Below are 17,287 nucleotides of genomic sequence, written 5' to 3' on the forward strand. Positions count from 1 at the left end.
AGGACTGGTGTTTTTCCAGCTGAACTTAAAAAAGGTAAGGTGACACCGATATTCAAGAAAGGCGACAAAGAATGCCTAAGTAACTACCATCCAATAACTATATTGCCTTTTTTTTTGTAAAATAATAAAAAAGTTAATTGTTAATCGCATAATGAACTACCTCATTAAATTCCAGCTGTTAGCAGATGAGCAATTTGGATTCCGGCCTAATTACTCCACAGAACTAGCTTTAATCGAATTCACAGACAGTATTAAACAATATATTGATAATGGGTTGTTTGCAGGTGCTGTTTTCTTAGATTTCACCAAAGCATTCCACACAATTAACCACACTATACAGTACACTAAATTAGAATCTCTAGGCATCTGTGGGCCTGCTTTAGCTCTTTTACGCAGTTATCTTACTAACCGCATACAAGTTGTCCAGCTGCAAGAAACACTGTCTTCCCCTTGAACTATTAATTTAGGAGTGCCACAAGGTTCCATTTTAGCTTGCTTTTTCTCATTTTCATCAATGATTTACCTTTGTCCTTAAATAACACAAGATGTTTACTTTACGCGGATGATACGACATTCTTTACTCAGGACAGCAATTTCACAAGCCTAATAAACAAATTAAACATGGACTTACAGAATATTGTTTTATGGTGTGAAAATAACTTGCTACAACTTAATCCTACAAAAACCACTTTCATGATATTCCGCTCTCATCAAAAGCATATCATCAAGAGCCTACTCATTTATCTGGGACATCATATTATCACTGCCTCCGGATCCGTTACATTTCTCGGCATCACGCTTGACTGTCATCTAAAATTTCATCTACGCACCAAATCTATCAGTAAAAAAATTTCGTTTGGAATAAGGGTGTTAATAAAAACTACACATTTCTTTCAACGCCATGTTCTCTTATCCCTGTACTATGCTTTCATTAACAGTCACCTTAATTATTGCCTATCATCATGGGGTAATACTTATTCATGTCATATGTCTTCAAAATCAAGCGCTTCGAATTTTATCTTTCAGCCCATACACAGCCTCTGCTTCACCTCTTTACTCTGACCTAAACATTCTGCCGTTGAAATGCCTCCTAAATCTTAGCTTGGGTCTTCTAATCTACCGCGCTCGCTATGATAACAATCAACTTCTCTGTTTTTCCGCATCTTTTCTTGCTAATAGCAATAACACTAGATTCTCTGAACAAAACAATATGCTTCTACCAAAAGTGAACAGAAATTATGGAAAACAGACTGCTTTTTTCTCCGCCATCAAAACCTGGAATTCATTACCACTAGCAATCAAATCCGCACGTTCCCAGCCCGCTTTCTACACTTTACTAAAAAACTTCTCTTATCAACCCATTCAGCTTGAGGCCATGCTTAAGGTTGCCTTAATCCTATTTTCTGTTTCCCACTCTGACCGCGAACGGTCATATTGTTACTCATCCTGAACCTTTATATTTTTTCTCCGCCTCTGTTTTATATCTGCATTTATTCAATGCCCATTGTTATCTGATGTCTTTTTTGGTTTTCTCTTGCTCTTATGCTTTGCTGTTTTATGCCTTTTTTGTTAAATTATGCCCGCTAACTATTGTATAACTTATTCATTGCCGCAAATTACACTAATAGGTCTTAACTTCACTGTATACTTATGTTCCAGCTCCTCTGCCAAACTTGTGCACTTTTCTTATGAATTCCTGATGAGAGGTCCCCAAGACAGTTTTCACTTTGGGACCTCCTACTGTATTAACGTTTTTATGACACAACCCATTTGTATTTCGTTTTAATAAACCTTCAAACACTTCGTCAGTATAGGTCATACAATACACTCTGCGACAGCTTTTTCACAATTGACAACACAACTGACAGCTTTTCCCTCGAGCCAACTGACTTAGCGGAAGTGTACACATCATTCAGTCAGTTAAATAACTCTGCTTCTTTAGACTGCGAAAACTTACAAATCAAGCCCATAAAACATGTTTTAGATTTTCTTCTGCCTGTACTTGTGCATATTTTTAGTTTAATTTTTTAAACTGGAATTTTCTCTGATGAAATGAAGTGATTCAGAGTTACTGTAATAGAAAGGTGGTAACAGAAAACCCCAACTAATTACAGACCTATAATTTTTTTCGAAAGGAGCAGAAAAAATTATGTTCGCTCGCCTCTTAAAGTATTTTACACTCAGAAATATTTTTTACAAAGAATTACATGGCTTTACTCAAACAAAAATGGCTAACAACTTTCTTTAGAATTTGTATTAATATCCTATTTAGTCTAGTAACCTTGTAACTTTTACATTCTATCAACAATTGTTTATACAAAGTTGGTAGAAAGTTACTTCTTTGTATGTACTGCGGTCAGTAGAAAGTTATTGGTTGGTTTGGTTTATGGGGTTTAACGTCCCAAAGCGACTGAGGCTATGAGAGACGCCGTAGTGAAGGGCTCCGGAAATTTCGACCACCTGGGGTTCTTTAACGTGCACTGACATCGCACAGTACACGGGCCTCTAGAATTTCTCCTCCAAAGAAATTCCAGCCGCCGCGGCCGGGATCGAACCCGCGTCTTTTGGGACAGCAGCCGAGCACCATAGCCACTGCGCCACCGCGGCGGCAGAAAGAAAGTTATTGGGAAATAATTTTTACATTCTATGCACATTTGTTAATACAAAGCTGGTAGACTGTTACTTCTTTGTGTATACTCCTGTCAATAGAAAGTTACTAGAAAATCTGGGTGCAGTTTGACACATCGAGAGAAATAAATGAACAAACTCTATGGTGATTTAGGTGATTAAAACTATCGGGTTCGTATAATCGTGACATCTTGCCTGATTGCATGGTGAAATCTGCGGCAGCTAGTCAGCAATTTCACTATCGAAAAGCGACCAACATTATTCGCAGCGAATGCATTTGGAATCAAATCAGGGTACGGGAAAACGTTTTAAAAGAGATGTACTTCATTTTAAAACTTTATGTACTTGATGTACTGTTTAGAGTAGAAATACACTAGAAACTGATTTTTGGTCATGCGAACAGATGCCTCAAATCATCATGTACTGTAGGCGAAAACTTCAAAGCTATTACAACAACCTTGAACATGAAACAAACATTAGAGTCACATTCTCTCAGCCTAATGTATTCTATTAACATTTTTTATAGGAAGTTCATACAATTTTCTTATTGCTTTCTATGTACAGCTGTAAGTAGAAATATACTAGAAACTGACAGAACGTTTTATCATGGGAATAAATGCCTAAATTAATTAAGTACTCTAGCCTAACATGTCAAAGCAACTAAAGCAACCTTGAATACGAAACAAACATTAGCAGTCACATTTTCTTAACCGGGCATATTCTATCAACATTTATTGATACGAAGTTCATACAATTTTCTAACTGCTTTATATCCTGCTGTCAATAGAAATATACTATAATCTGAGAAAGCATTTTTGGTCATGCGAATAAATGCCGAAAATAATCAAGTACTGTAGCCGACAACTTCAAAGCAGCAACTAAACCGACCCTGAAGACGAAACAAAAATTTGCAATCACATTCTCATGATGTAACAATAGCGCAAAAAGAAACACAAGGGACGGAAAGGAGACGATGCAGATAAGCGCTAACTCGCAACTGGGGTTTATTGCTGAAACACGCAATTTATAGTAGTCACTTCAAAACATAAAACATAAACATGCAGCCCGTCCTCGGAAGCCCAGGTCAGAGGGAAAAAAAGGAATTGTAAGCATCAGGCGCCACTCAACGGTGTGGAAGAATCAGTTAAAAAATCCGTTATTTTAAAAGGACGTCAAGGCAATGCTGAGGCAAATCGATTTGACAATCTGCCATGGTAACAGAGGGCTCGCTGATGCACATATCCTGACATTTCCTAATATGATATGCCTCCATTATCTCGCGTACGCGCTGATCGCGATGTATTTATATCGCGATCACGAGTGCCATTTCCTCTCCCGAGAGGTAAATATACTTCTAAAACTTCTACTTTCGCAAGCCCCACACGACGACTTTTTATGAAGAGAAGGCCTGGGATGCAGTTTTCTGATTGAAAATAAGAAAGCTAAACTTTTTCATGAAGAGGCCTTTGCTAGCTTCTGCTGCTAATTGCATGCCCTGGCGTCCTCGCATGAGGACGCCAGGGACACGTTATGAGGACGTGTGAAGGATCGTCGGTTCTATTCACGTCATATTTACTTCAGGCGTGTACAGGGTCAATGACACTTAAAGGAAACACGGCTTCGCGTGGCCACATACCTGCGGAGTGCCATTGCATCTAATCCGATCATAAATCAATGCACAGCGGCGCACCAGAAGAGAGACCCCGACGTGGTGCTTCGTGTCATCGGCCCCTTTGCAAGGGTTTGCTACTAGCCTGGTCGCAATGGTGCTCCGCATGTGCGTAGCCACGCGGAGCCATGTTCACGCTTAGTGTGATTGAGCCTATACATCACATTGCTAAGGAGGAGAAGGGGAAAACAACAGCAATATAGCATCTTTATTCATGCTACTATATTAGCCCAGGAAAGGCATTATATTTATGTTCTCGACTCTGGTCAATTTTGAGATACGTTACAAAACTTTTAGCACATCTACGTAAGTAGCTAAGGAATATAAAAATCAAAAGACCTACTTTCTATGGCATGCTTGATTTATGTCGTGTGCCATCGTTCTTGACCTTCCACAGCCACGACTAAAAGCATGAAAGAGCGAGACGCTGATACCATATCAGTTACAGGGGACTTTTGTTCCATTTCGCTTATGATCTTTGTGACTTTCATCAATACAAGGAATCAAAAGTGTTCTTAGCTTTTCCTTGAATAAAGACAGTAGGGAAGAAAAGTCTACAGGTTACAACGACTAGCATTAGTTTTAGAGCATAATATTGTGACGAAGACGACGAAGCTGGCAGTGGCGCGGGACGGAGTGCTCGCACTAGGCCAACGGCCATTAAATCATCTCTTCTTCATGGTTCATCACGCCTCATTCTTCGGCTGGCCGCCACGTTACATTTGGTGGAGGTGCTGGGATCCTTCATCGCCATCCTGGTCCCGGAGCTTCGGTGTCCTGCGCCTGCCGTGGACGTCGGCCGTGAGTGCCTGGTCCGCGCCGCCCGGCCGTGCCCCAGCCCGCCCGACCTGAACCGGCCTCGCCGCTCACCCCAGCCCCGTCCCCCGCCCGGACCACAAGACACGACGACCCAAGACCCGACCGACCCGAGACCAGACCGACCCAAGACGCAGACGTGAAGACACCGCCCCCCTGCCCCTGCCGTCCGGTGCGTCCACGGACCTCGGCCGTCAGCTCCTGGCACCCTCCGGCCCGGATGCTTCGTGGACCGGGACTCATCCTTCGATTAAGAGAACTTCTTGCTGAGCTAGTTGGTAATTCATTGTAAAAGTAAAGGCAGTGGATGAGATGATCCTTCGATCATCTCATCCACTGTGGCGGCCAGCACCTCACCACTTTCTCCTTTCCGTCCCGCCATCCTCTGAAGCTCATCACCATTTTGCGCGTCTCTGTCACCGATCGGGACGATCGCTCGGTGGCCCCGGGAAGTGTTCTTAGCTTTTCCTTGAATAAAGACAGTAGGGAAGAAAAGTCTACAGGTTACAACGACTAGCATTAGTTTTAGAGCGTAATATTGTGACGAAGACGAGGAAACTTGCAGTGGCGCGGGACGTAGCGCTCGCGCTAGGCCAGCGGCCATTAAATCATCTCTTCTTCATGGTTCATCACGCCTCATTCTTCGGCTGGCCGCCACGTTACAATATCATCATCATCACCGTAAGCCTGACTACTCCCACTGCAGGGCAAAGGCCTCTCCCATGTCTCTTCAATTAACCCTCTCCTTTTCCAGCTGCGGCCACTGCACCCCCTGCACACTTCTTAATCTCATCCACCCACCTAACATTCTACCGTCCCCTGCTACACTTGCCTTGTCTTGGAATCCGCTCCGTTACCCTTAAGGACCAGCGGTAATCTTGCCTTCGCATTACATGCCATGCTCAAGCCCTTTTCTTCTTCTTGATTCCGATTAGGATGTCATTTACTCGCGTTTGTTCCCTCATACAGTGTGCGCTCTTCCGGACTCTGAACGTTACACCCATGATTTTTCTCTTCATAGCTCGGTGCATTTTTCTTACCATTTCTAGTTACAAGAGTGCAACTCTTATGTAAGTGCACTAAGCCGCTGAAAGGCTCCCGATCAGAGAGGAACAACTTCGCAGTCCATTTATCGGAAAGTGACCACTGAACATGTCATTATAAACTACATGAAATAAATGAGGGCAGCTTTCTAGATCACGCCTTTTAATTCTCAGGCATGTGTGGAATTTTATAGTATAAGTATAATGTACGAATATATTGATGAAAGTCATGTAATCCCCTTATCCGTAACAATTTTTTCTTTCTGAAGTTTTTCCTGCACCAGCATAGAGTCGGTAAATAGAAAACCAATGGGGTACATTATTCACAATAATTCCAAGGCAACCGTGGAGTATTTTAATATACTCTGATGTACATAATGATGGCAGTGTTCCCATCTACAGAAGCGTACTAAATATTGCTTAATATTACGCGACATTGAGTAAGCGTTGCCCGTTTTTTTCGGACATTTCCGGTGCCAGTTTTTCGGAAGAGCCTCGTTATGGCCATGGTCTCTTTTGGGATCTCAATGTGGGATCTCACAGCGGTTCTCGAAGAACTGCTGTGGTGTAGTCTCCTAGAAGCAGATAGTGCGAGTCGCCATATATTGTCACGACGTCTTTTTTGTTGCCTTATCAAGCACGAAAACTCTCTTTTATACTGTAGGTGTTCCTCAGGGTTCTGGCACCTCCCAATCAGCATAGGTGCAATTGAACCTCCTTTGCTGCGTCTAAAGTGCGATAAACGCTATCGTTCTGCGACCAACGCGCGCATAGCACGAGCCGCCAATCGACCTTGAAATGAAAAAGAAGAATGATCGGCCCGACCTGCGAAGGGGTCCTGCGCACCGTCAGGTGCGTCTTCGGCTGGGCTCCCGTCGTGTTCGCCGGGGCCCTCTTCACCGAGGCGTACTACGCCTACGTGTTCGTCTTCTGCGGCACCTTCGTGAGGGAGGTTGCGCTGCGGGCCGTGCTGGCAGTGGTCTTCCACCTGCTGCTCCTCTTCTGTCTGTGGTCATTCGCCCAGACAACTCTGACGCCTCCAGCGCCGGTGCCTCGCTACTTCGAGATCACTGGCGACGAGCGACGCCGGCTGGCCGACGCCGCCACGAACCCTGCTCGCAGGGATGCCCTCCTGGAAGCCATGGCGACCAAGCGAGGCGTGCTCACCCGCTACACAGACGGCAGCGTCAATTATTGCGACGCCTGCCAGCGCATCAAGCCCGACCGATGCCACCACTGCTCGAGCTGCGAAAAGTGAGTGGGGCCAAAGCTCTCTCCTCTGTAGCCGCAATCGGTGGTCGCGGTGCTACGGGGTAGGTGGTACTATCCTTGGTGTAAATATGTTGGCAAACTGTACGTTTTTGTCGCGTAGTCCTAAGAGAATATGACTCCTACCACTGCTGCAGGATATCTGTGTCTTCTAAAAGTTGCTGGAAAAAATTTAAGCCGTCATCTTTTGTTCTCTGTTTTAGGCGCAATCCACGATATTATGTAGATTATCCACGGCATGGCATGTGGTAATGCAGGTTGCAAAAATTCCTAGCTTGTGTGTTGTTCGCATTTTTTTCATTCCTTGCATGCGGTATTACATCTGGATTGAACATCCTCCTTGCTGCGTTACATACTATGCGATGACCGTTACTCTGTACAGGATTAAAACATATCTTGACCAAACGCAGACGTACAGGAAATTCTTTAACAGCTTGGAGCCCTTCACTCGCAGCTTCGTGCTGTAACTTCTGCATCACGTTCTCTATCTGAGGCAGAAACGCGCTACAGCAAGACGACAAATGGCTTTGGCAATAACATGGGCAGTTTACCGGCTCTACCGGCTCATCAAGGGTACCTGGTTTCTTGTGGAAACCGATCATCAGTCTTTAGTAACTCTTTTATACAAATTTGTGCTCGTCACAATGCCTCCCAGGTAGGCTTTCAAGTTTCCATATTAAACTAATTCCAGGCTATTTATGTTTCTCGTACGGAGTTTGCTACCGCAGACACACTGTCTCGCACTCCAGTAGCTTCACCTCTCCAACAAGGGGATGAAATTTAGGTTATTCTTACAGGTACATATTCCGGCTATAACTGGAACTTTTTTTCCTTCTCCCTATTCTGTTTTGCACGTGTGTATGCTGCATATATATTCTCTTGCGAAAGCAATAAATCTAGTTGATAGTTTGCGCTCTTTCTGTCTTCTGCCTCTTCCTGTGTATGTTTGTTCGTGTGCGCAAAGCCATCCCAAGAAAACTGGAACTCACCTCTGCAGCATTAAAACAATGCTCGCAGCCTCAAAAGCATGATGGAGACTGCCCTCTTTTAGCCCGATACTGCACTGAAGAAGAAAATATTTCTGCAATTTATGAAAGTGATGGGTGCATAGAGATGGTTTGCCCGCCATGGATTGTATTCCATTTAACGATGACGGACTTGGTCTGCCTGCTTCACTCTGAAATGTGGTGGTCATCCTTCATGCGTGTCAGCTATTCCTCCCTTCTTCCTTTTAGCACTAAATTTTCATTACATAAAACGTTCCGCAGAACGACGTGGAAATTTGCAATGTTTTCTTCAGACTCGAATCTTTTTCTCAAGTTCGTTTTTTCAGCCTCTGATACTTCACTGAACCATAAAAATAATATGTTTCGTACTAGCGGCTTGGTGCGATTGCGTCACTGTACTGCAAATGTGGGAATTTCTGTTAATTGATGAGTAGCTGTCGGATGCAACTTTTTCCACACAGCTGTCAATTTACCAGGCGCACAAAATCATTTACATTATTGCTGCTAAGAGTTTTGCACGAACTTGCCGTTTTGCACTAATCAGAAACTGTCGTTAGTCTAGAAGGCGTTGTCGAGCTGCACCGTATGCCACAGCCAACAGCCTTCCCCTTTATTTCGTGTGCAGAGAAATAGTCCCCTACTTGGAGCTTAAACGCTGATGTTTGCCGGAGATTGGGCGCTGAAGGGTGTGTACATCTGTGGTCATACGCCGCGGGAGAAATGGAGCGTTGTGCACGCTTGCAGGAGGGCAGGAGTGAAGTGAGATTATACTCCTCCTGCACTGCCGCCTTCCTACATACGTGCATCGAGCTCCAGGCACAACGATCATTACAGTCCGGAAAGGCCAAACAGTCCGATAACTCATAAGGTCGAGAAAATTAGCGGACTGAGAGCAAAGCTTCTAGTGGACGCCGATAATTATGCGCACGTTATTGCTGGTTTAAACGAAAATATTTTCAAAAAGCATGAAGTCAAGAGAGAGCAAAAAAAACCCAAGGCTGAACCTCAACTGATCGTTTCAATTTCGATTACAAGGCAATGAAAATGATTGGAAGAAGCGAGTAAAAAGTATCCGTATGCAACATGTCACAGCAAGGCACCACTTGATATGAGAGCGCACAGCCTCAGTATGTGAGGAGATGAAATATAAAGAGAAAACAGTATATAAAAAACAACAAGAGTAAACAAGAAGCAAACGACAAAGCGGGTTTAACATATGTAACATGCGCAGTGGGGAATCGCGCTCCCACACACCCTTAGAGTGTGTGGGGGTAGCTGTTCCAGTCTCTCAAAAGATGCCTTCGACTCAACTTGACAAGCTCAGCCAGTAATTACCACCCAACAAGTTGCAAAGAATGGAGTCAGTGAGTCAGAGTAAAAGGTCCACAAACAAAAACGAAGTTTTATATACCAAAAAAAAAAAGATGCAGTGGAGTTACATAGCACTCGTAAAAACACATGCACAGTGTTCTCCAAAACAATGTAACGCTCATATTTAAATAGGTTTTGGGCGCAAAAAACAGACGAGACACATAGGAAGGTAACAGGACGAAGCGCCATGTTACCTTCCTGTGTTACCTGTCCTGTTATGTATGTTACATGTCCTGTTATCGTCTGTTTTTTGCACCCAAAACCTATTTAAATATGAACCAAAACAAACTAGCCCAGCAGCAATTGCTCTTAGACAATGTAACGCAATGCTTAGCAGAAGTGCTGTAGAAATATCTAGCAACCAGAGCGAACTACTACACCTTTACAAACAAAAGCGAACACAATTTGTTCACCGAGCTAGGCGAATGTCCGACAACCGCAGGGTCACGATGAGCCTGTCTCGGAGGCCTCGTAGGTGTGGGGCTGGGCGAGTGGCGTTGATCCGAGAGTGATGCGGCAGCGCTTTTTCGAAGCTATAACTACGGCATGGGTTCACCGACGGCGCTTAACGTCCATCATCTGTAAGCTCCGCCACATCTGTTCTTTTATTCACACCGATACAGGCGTCCACACACACTTATTATTAACAGTACAACCGCTCTCTCACCCTCCGACCGAGGCACGAGCTGCCAATGGGCAGGCGTGCAGACGGGTCCCAGAAGCTTCCAGTCGTTTTTATCCGATCCAGCTCCGTCACTTCTGCGCGGAGTGGAGAGGGCAACATTCGTCGCAGACAACTCAATGCTCTCTCTATGGATAATGGCGCGGTCCCTTCTCCAAGCTTCGTGATCTTTCCATGGTGTGCGTTAAAGAACCCCAGGTGGTCGAAATTTCCGGAGCCCTCCACTACGGCGTCTCTCATAGCCTTAACCGCTTTGGGACGTTAAACCCCATAAACCAACCAACCTTTCCATGGTGTGCGCTGGCGAGATTTTTTCCGCGTCCCGCTAGCTTTCTAAACGTGCGCCGATTTTTTGTGGCAGTGGGTTGAAATGGTTAAAACGTAAAAGCCCTCAGATAACGTAAAAGGCCTATGTAGGCTACATAAAGCAGTCATTTCTTTCCGCTAGGTGGCTTCATTAAATTCCACTCTTTTAAAAGTGTCCCCCAGCCCTCCTCCCGACTTCCCACACTGCTTTGCGTTTCGAAGAGACTCCGCTATTCTGATTATGCGCTTCGAGGGCACACCTCTTTCAAACAACCTTGGCCTGCATATCTATGCTAAAGGTAAGGCAGGAAAGTTGGATTGTTTGCAACACAAACCAAAAATGAACGAGCGTCATGGGGGAGCCTGTGCCTGCTAGCCAACTTTTTGACACGAGGACTTTCGAAGCTTACAAGCACCACAAACTGTTTCGTGTCGCTCAGTTCATGTGTAATGCCTCTGGTGATTTGTTCCGAATTTGAGATGAAAGCTGGCGCCCTTCCCGTCCATATCTGTGTCTATGGCGATGTTCTTTTTGCTCTGCTTTTATGTTGAAAGCAAGTACATTTCGACAGTTCCGTTTTGCGTGATGGAAGAAAAAGTAGCGTTGTTATCCATGCAGGCATCATCAGTGTAGAACAGGTTATGTGCTGCCACCACTCTCTACAATGTGCCCTTTTCCTTCTGCGTAACAATTTGGTCTCGCTCAAGCTTACGTTTTCTCTTAATCACCTCATCCGTACTCTACATCACGCTGGCTACTTAAAGAGGCGGAGACTCTGGAATGCTCTATCTCTTCTTCACGCCTAGGAGAGTGTGGCATGCGTTCCTAAATTTCGCGCTTACCAAGCTAAAACTTAAAGAGAGCAAATTGTCACGATATTCCGATCGAAATGACTCTGTCCCTTCTTCCCGCTGAGAAGAGCGAGGCGTGCCGTCTGATAGCTCTTTTCTTCTTCCTAAATTTCGCCTTGACCAAGCAAAAACTTGAACACCGCAAAATGCGACGAAATTATAATTCCTAAACAGGTGTTTCCGGCGTGCGATCCGTCGCAGGTGCATCCCGAAGATGGACCACCACTGCCCCTGGTTCAACAACTGCGTCGGCTTCAGCACGTACAAGTTCTTCCTGCTGACGCTCTTCTACCTCGTGCTGCTGTCCGCCTACGTCGCTGCCAGCATGTCCCTGTACATGTGGCACAGGACCCCCAACGAAGGCCGCCTGTCGCGCCCGCTGCTGCACCCACTGGTCCTGCTGGTCATTGCGGCCACCATGTTCTTCTCCGTCGGCTGCTTCTTGTGCATGCACGCGTCCTACGTGACGGAGAACTGCACCACGCTGGAGTCCATGCGACCTCCCACCTTCAGGGAGCGCGGCGATTCCTTCGATGTTGGCGCCTATAGGAATGTCGTCGAAGTGAGTCACGTAGCTGCTTAAGCCCACGAATGTGTGCTAGCGGCCGCCGTGAAGTTAAACATCCGTGCGGACTTCTCTTCGCCACCTTCTTTTATGGCCTTCATCGCAAGCCATAAAGGCAGGTGACAAGATAACAAATGCACTACGAATGCGCCGCGGGAAAGGATTGGTGGCAGAGGCAGAGGGCGACCACAAAATATGTCCTTCAAAGGTTGATGCCGCAGAAGTCAAAACATACACAGGCTCAAATACAAGGCACAAAGAGGTTTTCACAAGTCATTCACTCGGTAAAACAATAATTGGCCGTTGACACATTCAGTGGCCTTTCACAGCGCTAGAATTTAAGATTTGGCTAAATATTTTCCAGCCTAGAACAGGGCATGTTAAAACGTCGGCGTTTAAATCCAGTGTTCAAACCAACGGCGAGCAATTTATTTTACAGGGGTTAAACTTCAATACCTAGTGTTCCTTCGCTACATCTTGTTCCTTTTTTGTATGCGCACAAAGAACGTCCATTTCGCACTATCGAAAGAGAACTGGATCCATAGAAGCTAACATATTTCTCAATATATTGGCACCCCAACCACTGTACAATGCTTACTCGTGTAAGTTGCTTTTACTTCCAACTCGAGCGGTCGGCATACGTACATTGTAGCGAGTCACGGGTTCTTGTTTGAAGCACGAACCAGCTCTCTTAGTTAAAGTGCGGTGTTGAATACTCCTACTGTATAATCATTGGTGCAGGCAGGGGCTTATTCTTATCTTTTTGGTTGCCCCAACCTATCGAATGTATGATCATTGGGATTGTACGTATGTGGTGCAGGCAGGGGCATATTATTTTTATTTTCTTTTTGGTTGCCCCAACCTATTCTTTCTATGATCATTGGTGTTCAGTCTTATCTTCTGCCGTTCCTTTAGGAGAAAAATTACGTCTAGTCCGAGCAACCGAATGTCATCTCTCTCTGTCCCCATTTCTCTCGAAGCTGTATTGCTCGCACATGATTAGCAACAAGGAGTTTTTCGCACTGAACGCCGATCATCCCGGTGTGCCGTCTCCGATTTTGTCGGTGAACCATTCTACCGGCGAACTGGAATAGATCCATGTTATTAACCCCCTTTATCTTTACCCATCTTCTTGCAAAGCGGAAAGTTGGGCAAGTTGGATAACGTTCATGATGTAAATCTTCTTCTTGCGGCCGGGTAACGGGCTCTCCAAGTATAGGTTGTTCCCTCTTTTCATGTGCCGGCACTCGTGGACCGAAAGTCTGCTCCATCTGCAGTCAGTGATGTAATTTTCACCTCTAATGCGTCGATGCCAAAGTAATCTCGCTAGTATGCGAATTTCCTCTTGTTTGCGTTTTCTGAAAACTGATCACACCCTCGCCCCTTTTGAATACCATGAAATTTCAATCTTAGATCCAAACGAGATCAGGTTCAGAGAGAGTGCAAGAAGGCCAGAGATAGAGCACTACATAAAAATGAAAAAGAACCGATATTTACTGTTAATAGCGACATAAGTCAAACAGCGCGAAAGAAGAAGCCCGAAGGCGAAACGAAGAAGGAACAGGAAAGAGCGTTGAACTGACAACTGAATTTCATTGAGCGAAACTCGCACTATGTAAAGGAAGGCAGTGTAATGCCTGGGTGCTCGGAGCCCTTCACTCCGGCGTCCCTCATAGCCTCAGTTGCTTTGGGGCGTTAAACCCCAACAAACCAAACCGAACATAATTACAGAGCAATAAAAACTACTTGCATGACACAATAATGAAAGTACACAGTGTAGGAACGCTAGGCCTCAAACTAAGCGTTATAAATAAGAAAGTCTGTATCATGCGCAGGCGCGATCACTGATGCCGCGAAAGGAGCAGTTCTTCAGAGAAGCACGGAAATGAGGAAACGTCCGCGCACAAATGAATGAGCTAGAAACCCCAAATAATTGACGATACGTGAATCTTTACAAACTTTTGGTTTTTTTTGTGTGTGTTTGGCTTTCACAAGGGTGATTCCAGCTCATCATCGTCAGCCTGACTCCGCCCACTGTAGAACAAAGGCTTCTCTCATGTTTCTCCAATTAACCCTGTCCTTTGCCAGCTGCGGCCCCCGCATCCCCGCAGACTTCTTAATCTCATCCGCCCACCTGACTTTCTGCCGCCCCCTGCTACGCTTGCCTTCTCTCGGAATCCACTCCGTTAACCTTAAAGGGACAGTGAGGAGAGCTCTATTAATATTTTTTTTAAAGCAAAATCCGATAGTTCGGCATTTCATGGCTTTGTTGCCACTTGGCCGGCAGCGAAATATGCATTTATTTCTAAGAAATTTGGATTCGAAGTTGAAAAAGTTTTTCCCGCCACTCTGATTCAACCTTGGAACTCTCTCATGACGACACAGGACTAAGTGACGTTAAACATGACGTCCACATGACGTAACGCAGACTCCGTGATTTCTGGCGGCCAGCAGTGCGGCCTAGCAGCAGCCGAAAAGAGAGCTACCACCGGCCGCATGTTGAAGGCATCTATCGGCTATTGCGGCCATCGCTACCGTCGCTTCGTTTACGTTTGCACCGGCGTTTTGTCAGCGTTACGACGGATCCCGTTCTCGAAGTCGTCGACGCAGTTCTAACAAATAGACACCTTTAGCATACCGTGTACCATGTTACTGTTAGCGGAATACCGGGAGCCCGCCTACCGCCTGTGAGCAGACACAGATTGGTCCCGATGATGCAGGCGCGCGCGTAGCTGCCGCGTACGTGGCGCCATCTGGCGACGTCAAGGAGGTTTGCGCAAGCATTGGCTGCGCCTCAGTGATTCGTGGCTTCTAGTGTCCTAGTGTTGCTAGAACCATTGGTTCTAGCATCACTGCTTTGTCCTGTGACGTCATCTCGCTTGTACTTGCGAGTTTGGCCTGTGGCGGCGATACCTGTATTTTGGTTCTTGCTCTTTTCTACGTTACAAGAGCTTTGTTGTCAGTATGAGTGGCGTTTTTGTAATTAGGAGCTGGTATTCTGTCGACAGAAGCCAACTTCAATTTCTCCTCAGTGTCCCTTTAAGGACTAGCGGTTATCTTGCCTTCGCATTACATGCCCTGCCCATGCCCATTTCTTCCTCTTGATTTCGACTAGGATGTCATTAACCCACTTTTGATTCGTCATCCATTCTGCCCTCTTCCTTTCGCTGAACGTTACACCTATAATTCTTCTTTCCGTAGCTCGCTGCGTTGTCCTTAACCTATGGTGAACCTTTCGTTAGCCTCCACGTTTCTCCTTCTTACGTTGGACTTATTACTTTTCACTTCATGAATATTGGTAAACTGTCATTCATGATCTCAGAGCACCTGCCAAATGCACGCCACCCCATTCTCGTTCTATTTATTTCGCTCTTGTGATTCTGACCTGCGCGTCCGGCTGAGTATGAAACAAAACTAAATCTAAAAAAGAAACCGCGGACGCAAATAGAAAACTGAAGAAATCAACTGACAAGAGACAAGCACAAAATCTCCAATGTGCACTTACAAAGCGGTTGAATCAAGCGGGTGCCCTTACCAAGCGGAGCTTTTGATAACAAATCCAGTGAGGCGGTGCTTACACACCCCTCACTGCCATTGTGTATTCTCCGAGCCTCAGAAACTTACCTGCTGTTTAATTCCAGGAAGCTGCTCATTTACTCGCGTGCCTCATAATGCTGAATGCAGAAGCGGCGATGATCGCCCAGGTGGACACGCGCTATCTGCGCCTCGACTTAAAGTGCGGTGCTCTCCTAATCTGACCCTAACATAATCTACCTGGCATACTTTCATAGCGCGAAAGACAGAGACGGGGTTGATGCAGTTCAGATTGTCCAGGCGACGACATTGCGTCTTCAACGCGTGTCGCCCTGATCAACTCGATCACAACCAAATGCTCAGCGCGACAGTCGTAGACGACTTGTCACGGCGGCCGACAGGCCATTGCCTTTGGCTGCTGAGAAAAAGTTATAAGGTGCTGCTGCTGCGACAGCATTTCAGTAAACCGAAAGGTAGACTGCTGAAATTTCGGGGAACGTTTAAGAACCCCATGTGATAATACCAACCCGTCATTATTCACTACGGCGTGTCTCAGAGCAAAAGTATAACTTTGTGGCGGCGAAGATGAGTTGCTAATATTTCTTCTTTTACTTGAAGCAAAACGTTGGCTTTGTCTATGATCAGTGCAAAAAATATGTCGATGTAGTTCGTACAAAACAAACCCATCAGCTTGCCCGGAATGACATATGTCCGTCCTCTTCAACCAGGTGTTCGGCCCGAAAAAAGAAAAATGGCTCCTACCAGTTTTCACCAGCGTGGGCGATGGGTCGCGCTTTCCCACCAGGCTACACCCGGATAGGAACAGCCTGGCCGCAGCCTCCCCGTCACGGGGTCTGCTCGGGGCTGCACCAGCCGCCTCTCCTCACAGGAAGGCGGCTTCTTCGACGAAGGAAACTGCCACGGAGACAGACTCCACTGTGTCCACGAAGGCAACGGTCGCGGGTGTGTCACGAGGTGCCAGTGGCCATCATCTGGCACGAGAGATGGTCCCGACTCCTCACGGCATGATGCCTCGCAGCAGAGTGCCGTATCCTCCCCTGTGGAGGCAACCGTGGCCACGGTAGGCTTACTGAGCGGCGCCTTGGTATCCCCCGTCGGTTTCGCTCCGGCCAGCCAAACCCCGTTCTTCGCCCTTTGAGCCGGTGGGAGCGATCCCGTTCATCGTGCTGCGAGGGATTCCTTAAAGCCGTGTCTCTCGCCGCCTCTGAAGTATTCACATACTGTACTCTATGGCACGCGAGGAAACACCTTTGGGCGACACCTTCGTCGCTGCGCGTTTTTGCTACCAGGACTAAAAACTCGAAGCATATATGTGCAACGTGTGTTGGTACTATAACTTAAACGTAACCTTTCCATTTGCAAGCAGTTCTATTTCAGCATACAGAGTCTCCTATTCTTCTCTTATTAGTCCTCCAGCTCGTTACGCAAATTACCAAAGATAACTTTACTCTGTAATATTGGAAACAGCACCGCACCACAGGCTATTTTATTTTTTTTTTTTTGCCTAGTGTGGAGCACATCGCC

The 17,287-nt window shown here is 45.8% G+C and overlaps 1 pseudogene; it reads left to right on the top strand.

Annotated features, from left to right (window-relative positions):
- Positions 1-6,967: 6,967 nt before the first annotated feature.
- On the top strand, positions 6,968-16,827 carry LOC149325528 (palmitoyltransferase ZDHHC20-B pseudogene; annotated as a pseudogene).
- The last annotated feature ends 460 nt before the right edge of the window (positions 16,828-17,287 follow it).

This window comes from Amblyomma mixtum, chromosome 10, assembly GCF_055824585.1.
Source record: "Amblyomma mixtum isolate Tamu chromosome 10, ASM5582458v1, whole genome shotgun sequence".
Lineage (NCBI taxonomy): Eukaryota > Metazoa > Arthropoda > Arachnida > Ixodida > Ixodidae > Amblyomma > Amblyomma mixtum.